This window comes from Triticum aestivum, chromosome 6A (genome assembly GCF_018294505.1).
Source record: "Triticum aestivum cultivar Chinese Spring chromosome 6A, IWGSC CS RefSeq v2.1, whole genome shotgun sequence".
Taxonomy (NCBI): domain Eukaryota; kingdom Viridiplantae; phylum Streptophyta; class Magnoliopsida; order Poales; family Poaceae; genus Triticum; species Triticum aestivum.
Genome location: NC_057809.1, coordinates 393,576,543 through 393,588,841, shown reverse-complemented (window position 1 = coordinate 393,588,841; position 12,299 = coordinate 393,576,543).

Genomic DNA, 12,299 nt, shown 5'->3' with positions numbered 1-12,299 from the left:
GTGTGCAACTGTTTTGCACCCGTTGTATTTGAACGTAGAGCCTATCACACCCGATCATCACGTGGTGTCTCAGCACGAAGAACTTTCGCAACGGTGCATACTCAGGGAGAACACTTCTTGATAATTAGTGAGAGATCATCTTAAAATGCTACCATCAATCAAAGCAAGATAAGATGCATAAAAGATAAACATCACATGCAATCAATATAAGTGATATGATATGGCCATCATCATCTTGTGCTTGTGATCTCCATCTTCGAAGCACCGTCGTGATCACCATCGTCACCGGCGCGACACCTTGATCACCATCGTAGCATCGTTGTCGTCTCGCCAATCTTATGCTTCCACGACTATCGCTACCGCTTAGTGATAAAGTAAAGCATTACAGCGCAATTGCATTGCATACAATAAAGCGACAACCATATGGCTCCTGCCAGTTGCCGATAACTTGGTTACAAAACATGATCATCTCATACAATAAAATTTAGCATCATGTCTTGACCATATCACATCACAACATGCCCTGCAAAAACAAGTTAGACGTCCTCTTGCAAGTTTTATGTGGCTGCTACGGGCTTAAGTAAGAACCAATCTTACCTACGCATCAAAACCACAATGATAGTTTGTCAAGTTGGTGCTGTTTTAACCTTCGCAAGGACTGGGCGTAGCCACACTCGGTTCAACTAAAGTTGGAGAAACTGTCACCCGCTAGCCACCTTTTTGCAAAGCACGTCGGGAGAACCGGTCTCGCGTAAGCGTACGCGTAATGTCGGTCCGGGCCGCTACGTCGAACCAAAGTATGACATGCTGGTAAGCAGTATGACTTATATCACCCACAACTCACTTGTGTTCTACTCGTGCATATAACATCAACACATAAAACCTAGGCTCGGATGCCACTGTTGGGGAACGTAGTAATTTCAAAAAATTTCCTACGCACACGCAAGATCATGGTGATGCATAGCAACGAGAGGAGAGTGTGATCTACGTATCCTTGTAGACCGATAGCGGAAGCGTTATGACAACGCGGTTGATGTAGTCGTACGTCTTCACGGCCTGACCGATCAAGCACCGAAACTACGACACCTCTGAGTTCTAGCACACGTTCAGCTCGATGACGATCCCCGGACTCCGATCCAGCAAAGTGTCGGGGAAGAGTTCCGTCAGCACGACGGCGTGGTGACGATCTTGATGTTCAACTGTCGCAGGGCTTCGCCTAAGCACCACTACAATATTATCGAGGTATATGGTGGAAGGGGGCACCGCACACGGCTAAGAATATGATCACGTGGATCAACTTGTGTGTCTATGGGGTACCCCCTGCCCCCGTATATAAAGGAGTGGAGGAGGGGAGGGCCGGCCCTCTCTATGGCGCGCCCTAGGGGAGTCCTACTCCCACCGGGAGTAGGATTCGCCTTTCCTAGTCCAACTAGGAGTCCTTCCATGTAGTAGGAGTAGGAGACAAGGAAGGGGAAGAGGGAAGAGAAGGAAGGAGGGGGCGCAGCCCCTTCCCCTAGTCCAATTCGGACTAGGCCTTGGGGGGGCGCGCGGCCTGCCTCTCCCTCTCCCCTAAAGCCCAATAAGGCCCATATACATCTTCTCCCGTATTCCCGTAACTCCCCGGTACTCCGAAAAATACCCGAACCACTCGAAACCTTTCCGATGTCCGAATATAGTCGTCCAATATATCGATCTTTACGTCTCGACCATTTCGAAACTCCTCGTCATGTCCCCGATCTCATCCGGGACTCCGAACTCCTTCGGTACATCCAAACTCATAAACTCATAATATAACTGTCATCGAAACCTTAGGCGTGCAGACCCTACGGGTCCGAGAACAATGTAGACATGACCGAGACACGTCTCCGGTCAATAACCAATAACGGAACCTAGATGCTCATATTGGCTCCTACATATTCTATGAAGATCTTTATCGGTCAGACCGCATAACAACATACGTTGTTCCCTTTGTCATCGGTATGTTACTTGCCCGAGATTCGATCGTCGGTATCTCAATACCTAGTTCAATCTCGTTACCGGCAAGTCTCTTTACTCGTTTCGTAATACATCATCTCACAACTAACTCATTAGTTGCAATGCTTGCAAGGCTTATGTGATGTGCATTACCGAGAGGGCCCAGAGATACCTCTCCGACAATCGGAGTGACAAATCCTAATCTCGAAATACGCCAACCCAACATGTACCTTTGGAGACACCTGTAGAGCTCCTTTATAATCACCCAGTTATGTTGTGACGTTTGGTAGCACACAAAGTGTTCCTCCGGCAAATCGGAGTTGCATAATCTCATAGTCACAGGAACATGTATAAGTCATGAAGAAAGCAATATCAACATACTAAACGATCGGGTGCTAAGCTAATGGAATAGGTCATGTCAATCACATCATTCTTCTAATGATGTGATCCCGTTAATCAAATAACAACTCTTTTGTTCATGGTTAGGAAACATAACCATCTTCGATTAACGAGCTAGTCAAGTAGAGGCATACTAGTGACACTCTGTTTGTCTATGTATTCACACATGTATTATGTTTCCGGTTAATACAATTCTAGCATGAATAATAAACATTTATCATGATATAAGGAAATAAATAATAACTTTATTATTGCCTCTAGGGCATATTTCCTTCAACTGATAGACCGGTAGTTCTATCAGTTAAGCTGCGACGATGCCATGGTGGCCATTACGGCCGACTATCCCGGACTGCTCCTTGCATCGCACGTAAGAAAAGCCAAAAATCCCAACTCCAAAACTAGGATCCCCTTTTAGACACTTCACCCACCATATACACATGTCATTTTTACAGGGAAGGCATTCAGGACGCCCTGCCGAACCCACAGCAACGCGCCAACAGGAGGCACCGAGGTTGGGTAGGCCAAAAAGGAAGGCAGTCAGGACGGAGACGCCGGCGCAAAGGTATAACAAACCCCGCTCCGTGGTTGTCGTCTTTCTCGAAATATAATGATGCCCGTGTTTCTTTAACAGAAAAAACGCTCGCCGGAATATGTCCGGCGATGTTACTAATCACGCTTCCACCAGTGTCACATCCCTAGTTCTGGTATGCACTAGGCTAGACCTTCATTTGAGCATCATGTTTAAATTCAAATGAAATTTGAATTGAGGAATTTTCAAAAGCCTCAGAAGACCTCTAAAAATAACCAACATTTAAATCTCATCAAATGAGTCGAAGAAAATGTTCCTGTTAATCTCTGGAAATATTGGCAAGGGATAAAATTCAAACCAATATTTCTAGAATCTTAGAAACAATTATTTTGGGCCTTTCAATTAATCCAATAAATATTTGAATTGGATCTATATTTGTTATATAATAAATATATGTTCAATAATTCTGGAAATTGTTGTGTAGCTTTGGATAAGTCCATTTAGTTCACACAATTATTTCCATGAATTTTGAAAATGGTTTGGTCTTTGAACTAAATCAAAACATAATAGCAAAAATAGGAAAACAGAACAATTAATAAGGGAGGGAGAGAGAAGGACTCACCTGGCCTTCTCACCTGCAGCAGAGCCGGCCCAGCTCCTGATCTGGCCCAGCCCACCAGGGGCTCCTCGGTCTTCTTCCTCCTTTGACAGAAGGACAGAGGCGCGTGGCCATCGCGCGCCGGCATGCGCCCAAGCCACCTCCTGCTTCCGCCGCTTCTAGAGCCAGCCCCGAGTGCCACGCACTCCCTCTCGACCCCCTCGCTCTCTCCCTGGACCTCCTCCCCCTCCTCTGCTCTCTTCCGCAGCACCACCGAGCGCGTTTGCCGCCGCCGCTCGCCGTAGCCATGGCCACCACCTCTCCTACGCCCCCTGAAGCTGCCCACAAGCTTCGCATCACTCCTCTCTTCCTCCTCACCGCACCAAGTGAGTCGGGAAGCCCTGCAACGTCCTCACCAACCTCATCTCCGTCCTCGACCGCCGTGGACCGTCGCCGTCGATTTGCTCCGTCCAAGCCTTCACCGAGCACGCTGACCATCCCCTCGTATCATCTGTGGGCTCCACTGCATTTCCCCTCTCTCCATTTGCTCTCCTCCATGCCGTAGCACCGTTCCACGCCGTGACCGAAGCTCGCCGCCGCGTGGCCTTGTCGCCGCCGCGGCCTGAGATCGAATGGGTCGCGCCCGTAAACCGAATCAAGCTCCTGGTGAACCCAGGAGGCTGCCCAGGCCTTTACTTTGCTCGCCCGCGTCCTGCAACGCCGGTTCCGTCGAGGTGCGACTCCGGCCGCCGCCTGCCGTTGTTGCAGTCAATGTTCCGGGCCACCCTAGCTCCTCCTGCTTGCTCCATTGGATGCGCATAGACGCTAGCTCGCAGTAGAGCCAAACCCAGCCGCGAACCACCTTCTGTAGAGCCATCCCGACCGACTCCAGCGAGTCCCCGCCGTTGCTATGGTCGCCGGCGTCAACTGCTGACGTGGCGCCAGTTTAATTAGCGCTAATGATCCTTATAAACACCCATAGAGCCACTGCCATGTGCCCCTGTGCCTGTTTAGGTTAGACTAATTTTATGTTTAGATTAGTGATAACCACGTGGCCCCACATGTCGGCTTTGACTTTGACCTAGTCATTGCTGACCCGACCCCAACTGTCAGCGACACTAACCAGCACCGTGTCACTGACGTGTGGACCCCACACGTCAGGTTTGACCCGAAATAGCCCCTGTTGACATCACAGTGATGCAATGCTGATGCAGTTAATAATTTTCTGGTTTTAAAATAATTCAGAAAATTCTAGAAAATAGTATAAACTTCAAAAAATCATAGAAATTAATGTATAGCTCAGAATGAAATAAATTATATATGAAAAATGATCAGAAAAATCCAAAGAATCTGTATATGGCGTTTTCATGCATGTTTGAACAACTTAACCCCACTGTTTAGTCCAAAACATGATAATGCACTATCTGAATTCATAGTTTGAATTTGAACCTTGAGTTCAAATCAACCCAAACCTTCTGTTACTAGTTGCATTAGCTCAAAACACATCATATTGACATGTCATGATCATGCATCATATTGTGCATTGCATTGATTGTGCTCTCCTTCTCTGTTGCCGGTATTTGTCCCCTTTCGATAGACGTGCTTCCGACGATGAGTTCGATGACATCGATGAAGAGCTATAATATCTTCAGAAGTGCCAGGCAAGCAAAACCCCCTTGTTCATTGCGATACAATCCCACTCTCTTGCTCCTACTCTCTTTTACTGCATTAGGACAACAACGATTCAACTGTTACATGTTGCGGTAGTTGAAACCCTTTCCTCTGCATGACCCGTCATTGCCACAGTAAATAGATGAAACCCACTAGCATGAGTAGGAATTGTTTGAGACCTGATGTGACTACTCATTCATGCTTGTTTGTCATGCCTGCTATTGCTTAGATTTGAGTCAGGTCTGATCCATCGGGAATGAATTGGAACGTGGTGAACATGTCCTACCGTTGAGAGCTAAGTGTGTGAACATGATTTGGTAAAGGTAGCGGTGAGAGGCCATGTAGGAGTACATGGTGGGTTGTCTCATTGCAGCCATCCTCAGGAACCGAGTTCTGTGTTTGTGATCCATGAATAGTTACTACCACACATTGGGTTCCGGTAACTCGGCCCCTCTCGGCTTATTAATCAACTCGATCTCTGTCCAGGAGTTGCAACTAGTTTCCAGTGTTTGTAGGTAGTGTTAGTAGTCTACCAAGTGGCACCCGGTATAGGTGGGCTTGGGACAGATTAGGCACAGTGGCACGGTGTACCAAGTGGAACCCGAATGGTGGGCTTGGGAACCCTGCACACATCGTTTGGGGCCGTGAGCGACACCCCAGCCGGATCTCCTTGGGGATGGAATCCGAATAGGCGATAAACCTGGACGAGAGACTTGTGTGGTTAGTTAGGTCGTGGCCGACTCCCTCGCCAGGCTTCCGCTTGAAGGTTGCCTAGATACACGATGTGTACATGGTGGTAAGTGGCGAGAGCGTGTGTGAAGAAGTACACCCATGCAGGGTTATCATTATCTATTCGAATAGCCGGATTCCTCGGATATGGAAACTTGGACCCCTTGCATAATTCATAGACAAGTGAAAGTGGATACTCTAAAATGTGCAACATAAGCGTGAGTGCTATGGACGGCGTTCTCGTAGGGAGACAGGAGCGGATCCATAGTGGTGTATTGATATGGTGAATATGTGGACTCGTGTGCGCCACCTCAAAAGAGTTACTGGCAGTTGTAGTTCAGGATAGCCACCGAGTCAAAGCTGGCTTACTGCAGTTAAACTCCACCACCCCTTTATTGATACTGATGCATATGTAGCTAGTTCTGATGTAAGTCTTGCTGAGTACATTTGTACTCACGTTTGCTTAATTTATGTGTTTGCAGAGAGACTTCAGTCTCAGCCTTCTTCATTTGTAGTTGTCTGTACTCAGACAAGTTAAGCTTCCGCATTTGCTTGTTGCTTGTATGCTCTGTATGTTGGGTCATGAGATCCATGTTTGTAATACTTGGCTCCTCGGAGCCTAATGAATAAATACTTGAGTCATAGAGTTATGTTGTGATGCCATGTTGTATTTACACATATCGAGCATATTGTGTGTATGATTGAAATACTTGGTATGTGTGGAATCCGACAACCTAGTTGTTTATCCTTGGTAGCCTCTCTTATGGGGAAATGTAGTCTTGTGCTTCCATGAGCGATAGTAGTACGCTACAGCCCAGTTCACCGGAGTCCTGCTAGCCCAGCACTACTGCTCCGGAATACTTGACTGGCCGGCATGTGATTCACTTTGTTCCTGTGTCTGTCCCTTCGGGGAAATGTCAGGCGATGACATCCGGAGTCCTACCTAGCCTGCTACAGCCCGGGTTCCCGGAGTCCTGTTAGCCCAGTGCTACAGCCCGGATTCACACGCTGCTGACCGACATGCTCGATGTTGATTCATGTATGCCTGTCCCCGTAAGTTAGTGCCACTTTGGGTTCACGACTAGTCATGTCGGCCCAGGTTCTCTATCATATGGATGCTAGCAACACTATCATATACGTGAGCCAAAAGGCGCAAACGGTCCCGGGCCAGGGTAAGGCGACACCCGTGGGAATACCGTGCGTGAGGCCGCAAAGTAATATGAGGTGTTATAGGCTAGATCGGTGTGACTTAGAATCGGGGTCCTGACAGCTTTGGTATCAGAGCCTGACTGCCTATAGGATTACCAAGCCAAACTGGTCGAGGTCGAGTCTAGAAATGCTTTAGTTATATAAGGGAATTGATTATGGAAGGGAACATAAGGCTCTTTTTACTCCTTTACCCTATGGCCTTCTGATCCGAGTCATCCTCTTCCTTTCTACAGGGATTAATAACTAGGCCTTCTCATCTATCTATCAGGATGATGAGTTACTATGATAGAGACTTATAGGATTGATGGATTTAAGCCTCAGTTCAGTTCCTACTACTTCCATATGTTCATAGCTGGCCTCAGAACCTTGATATTGTGATGTTGAGTAGTTATGCCACCATTTTGCAGGATGTCTCAAATCATTTTGAGCATTTACAACCGTTATGCTATCCGAGTCATCCCAGGTTTCTAAATAGTCTGATGCATTTGCAAATCCCTTCTTTTCGTTCCCGATGTTCCTTTGGGCCAGATTAGCCACACTAACGAGTGTGTTGAGGTACTTCATTGCCTCGATATATATGTTGGAACTATTTTTGTGACGCTAGGGTATCTTAGAGTACCACCCAGTAATCTAGCAATGCTTTATATTCCCAGTGTGATGATTCTGGCCACCATTCTCGAGAGCATCCCGCGATGCTACTTAGTAGTAGGTATTCTACTCTTGGGTTATTGACCCAAGATTCACTCTACTTACCTCGTGTTGGTAGTGTTGCTCGTACCTTTAGGATATTAGTAACCTTTGCGATAGTCTTTGAGGTCCGTGATCTATCATTCTTCCTAATACCACGAACCATTATGGCAGAAACTCGTTAAGCCAATGATCACAACAAGAGTGCTCTTGATGAGTTCTCCATTAAAAATTGTGAATCTGCCAGTCCTTCCTCTTCTGCATGGGTTATCCGGAACAAAAATGTTGAGCATTGCTCGACATACTAACCTATGCATCCATAACTCAGAGAACCATATGTTCTTTTGCGTTGTCTCTCTTTAGCTGTATTCTGACCTCTGTCTATCAATTGATAGTCAAGACTAGCTGTGCATTCATGTTATCAATGTCTATTATTCTTGTGGTTCGTCAAGCCATTCTATTCTGGAATGACTAGGAGAAACAAACTCCAGCACCTCATCCATTTCTTGGACTGGTCAAAGTAGTTGTAATTCGTAGATCAAAATGCCAATCCAGCTTTCGTTCTGTTCTACCTTGGAGTATTACCCCTTTATGTCAAGATTATCATGAGAATTGCATCACCTCTTATGAATTCTTGACGCAGTGATACTTCTCGCCATCATTATTGATTCCTCGGTTCCGTGTCGTTGTAACCGGAATGCCGACAAGTGATCTGTGATGTGTGAAATCAATACTCCTAGCAACCTTGTTGCTTGGTAGTTAATGGACAATACTCTCACTCTTAGCGTGTTGGTTATTGAATCACCAACCTAGGAATGATCGTGCTACCTAGTCCATTTCTGTTGGTGCACCCTTTGATCAATGAGTTATGATTGTATCAATCCCTCACTCTTTTGATCATGTCATCTTGCCTTGAAAAGCAAGATTGTTCTCGAGCTTAGTAACATATCGGTGGTTCATGATTTTCCGGATATCTTCTCGGAAGTGTTACCTGGTTGTCACCTGACCGCTATGTTGAGTTCGTGATCAAGTTGGTTTCTTGTAAACCACTCCTTCTCCAAGAATCCGTATTGGATACCCCTGAGCTAGTTGGTTAAGCTAAACAACAAATTGGAGAGTTGGAAGACAAAAGCTTACCAAATTTAGTTCGTTTCTAAGGGATATCTTTGTGTTGTGTGTTAGTTGAAGAAAGATGATATCTTCATCGATTGGTCCCTGTGATCAGTTGTTGGACCTATTGTCTTATCAAAACTTGATTTGAGTATGGGCTATCGTCAAATCAAATCAGAACCAACAATATTCGTACTGTTGTCTTACTCGTGGTTGTTTCCTCGAGCATACACCATTATATTCTTTGGGTTTGACCAATGCCATCACATTGTTCACATAATGGTGGAAGTCCAGTGATATGGAAATTTCGATGAGTTGCTATTGAGCCCATCAACAGCATCTTGTCTCCCCCCATGATTCGTGTTAAACATTAAGCTAGTGTTGGAAACTTTGTAAGCATTTCCTTGGTGTTCCATTCATGAGGTATATGTTTGGATGAAAGAAGTGACTTCCTCTAGTTCATGTGCATTTGAAGCAAGTTGCCGCTGTGAATTTGAGAAAGTTTTTTTTGCCTCCTCTTGAATCGTCCCAAGTCAGCCATGCATGTGCGAAGTATTCTGTGGTTTGATAGACTGATCATCTCCATTCCATATGTATTCCCTAGCACACCAAGCCACTGATTGATTTGTTCAAGGAAAAGAAGTTCCTTCTTAAGACCCGGGGCTTATACAAGGACTTCAATATCCTCGATGATGGTTGCTTGTCTGGGACATCATGTTCACATGTGTGTAGCAGAACCGGCTCATGTTTTGGAGCTTACTATCATAGTTCATCTCCTGAGAATCTCGCAATATCATCTTGTCGATTTGTGTTGCAAACTTTCCTTCCAGACATGCAGAGTTTGGAATATCCTGACACCAACCAGATCTGAACCTCAGGCAGATATGATGGTTGGGACGTTCCCAAGAATTATAATATTGGTCTTTTGAACCGTTATGTGGATGTCATGGCCAACACACTTATCCAAGAGATCTCTTATTGTAGTATCTTGAGTCAGCAATTTGGCCATTCTTCCATGAGGAGTTGGTATGACTTTGAACATAAGTTGTTCCTTATGGGTTCCTTGAGCTCCCGAAGTCAGACCTTTACTTGATGTTCCAGATACCGAATGGTATTGGGTTAAGCTAGGACATCAAGGAGAACATTAGAAGCGGAGTGCTAAATATCTCTCGGTCGAACATCCAGATTTCGTTTCCTTGGCATCGCTAAGGTGAAATCTGAGAAAGTGATGTCTTCCTTTGCATCTGCATCGTCCATCACTATTCATCATGGTAGTATGATGTGGTTCTAGGATCCTCGGCACGGATGTTGGTAACACCCTGATGAATATGGAAATGCTCAAGTTCTTGGGAGCATGCTCAGACACTAGGTTATATCCTCGGTATCAATTGGAATGTGCCTTCCGTTTGCCGAGTTGTCTTATAACTCTAGTTTCCTTTCCAAACTGAGTATGCCATTCTTTCGAATTCCTTCAAACGATCAATTGTGATTTTCCTTAGGCTGGTATAAAGAGTTTCAATGATCTATGTACCAAAAGTAATTCTTTTCGCCACTTAAGGGAATAATTCCACGAGTCACCTTTCCTGAGGTGCCCCGTTATGGAATCATGGCAATTTTTCCTCACTACTTTGAAACTTTCGTCAAATTGTTTCCTCCGTCCCTCCTGATGCATGTTCTGCCTCTCAGCTCCAGAGATGTTTCTACGTCTCATTCCGTGAGTTGATCTTGTGATCATTGAGATCATCCTAAGTTGCTCGAACCTCAAGGAGATCAATTCTTCTAAATTCTCCCTTCTCTCTCGTTGTCATGTTGGATGAAGTTCTCAACACAAGACGTCGAGATCAAGGTGATGCAATGAATCAACATCATCTGGATCGTGAAGATTGTGTTAGCTAGCTTGTGTCCCTTTGTCTTCTTACCTCTTGACTTGAATCTCGGGACGAGATTCTTGTTTAGTAGGGGTAAGCTGTCACATCCCTAGTTCTGGTATGCACAAGGCTAGCCCTTCATGTGAGCATCATGTTTAAATTCAAATGAAATTTGAATTGCCGAATTTTCAAAAGCCTCAGAAGACCTCTAAAAATAAGCAACATTTAAATCTCATCAAATGAGTTGAAGAAAATGTTCCTGTTAATCTCTGGAAATATTGGCAAGGGATAAAATTCAAACCAATATTTCTAGAATACCAGAAACAATTATTTTGGGCCTTTCAATTAATCCAATAAATATTTGAATTGGATCTATATTTGTTATATAATAAATATATGTTCAATAACTCTGGAAATTGTTGTGTAGCTTTGGATAAGTCCATTTAGTTCACACAATTATTTCCATGAATTTTGAAAATGGTTTGGTCTTTGAACTAAATCAAAACATAATAGCAAAAATAGGAAAACAGAACAATTAATAAGGGAGGGAGAGAGAAGGACTCACCTGGGCTTCTCACCTGCAGCAGAGCCGGCCCAGCTCCTGATCTGGCCCAACCCACCAGGGGCTCCCCGGTCTTCTTTCTCCTTTGACAGAAGGACAGAGGCGCGTGGCCACCGCGCGCCGGCACGCGCCCAAGCCACCTCCTGCTTCCGCCGCTTCTGGAGCCAGCCCCGAGTGCCACGCACTCCCTCTCGACCCCTCGCTCTCTCCCTGGACCTCCTCCCCCTCCTCTGCTCTCTCCCGCAGCACCATCGAGCACGTTCGCTGCCGCCGCTTGCCGTAGCCATGGCCACCACCTCTCCTACGCTCCTGAAGCTGCCCACAAGCTCTGCCTCATTTCCTCTCTTCCTCCTCACCGCACCAAGTGAGCCGAGAAGCCCTACAACGTCCTCACCACCCTCGTCTCTATCCTCGGTCGCTGTGGACCGTCGCCGTCGATTTGCTCCGTCCAAGCCTTCACCGAGCACGCTGACCATCCCCTCATATCCTCTGTGAGCTCCACTGCATTCCCCTCTCTCTGTTTGCTCTCCTCCATGCCGTAGTACCGTTCCACGCCGTGATCGAAGCTCGCGACCGCATGGCCTTGTCGCCGCCGCGGCCTGAGATCGAACGAGTCACACCCGTGCACCGAATCGAGCTCCTGGTGAACCCAGGAGGCTGCCCAGACCTTTACTTTGCTTGCCCGTGTCCTGCAACACCGGTTCCGTCGATGTGCGATTCCGACCGCCGCCTGCCGTTGTTGCAGTCAACGTTCCGGGCCACCCCAGCTCCTCCCGCTTGCTCCATTGGATGCGTGCAGATGCTAGCTCGCAGTAGAGCCAAACCCCGCCGTGAACCACCTTCTGTAGCGCCGTCCCGAGCGACTCCAGCGAGTCCCCGCCGTTGTTATGGTCGCCGGCGTCAACTGCTGACGTGGCGCCGGTTTAATTAGCGCTAATGATCCTTCTAAACACCCATAGAGCT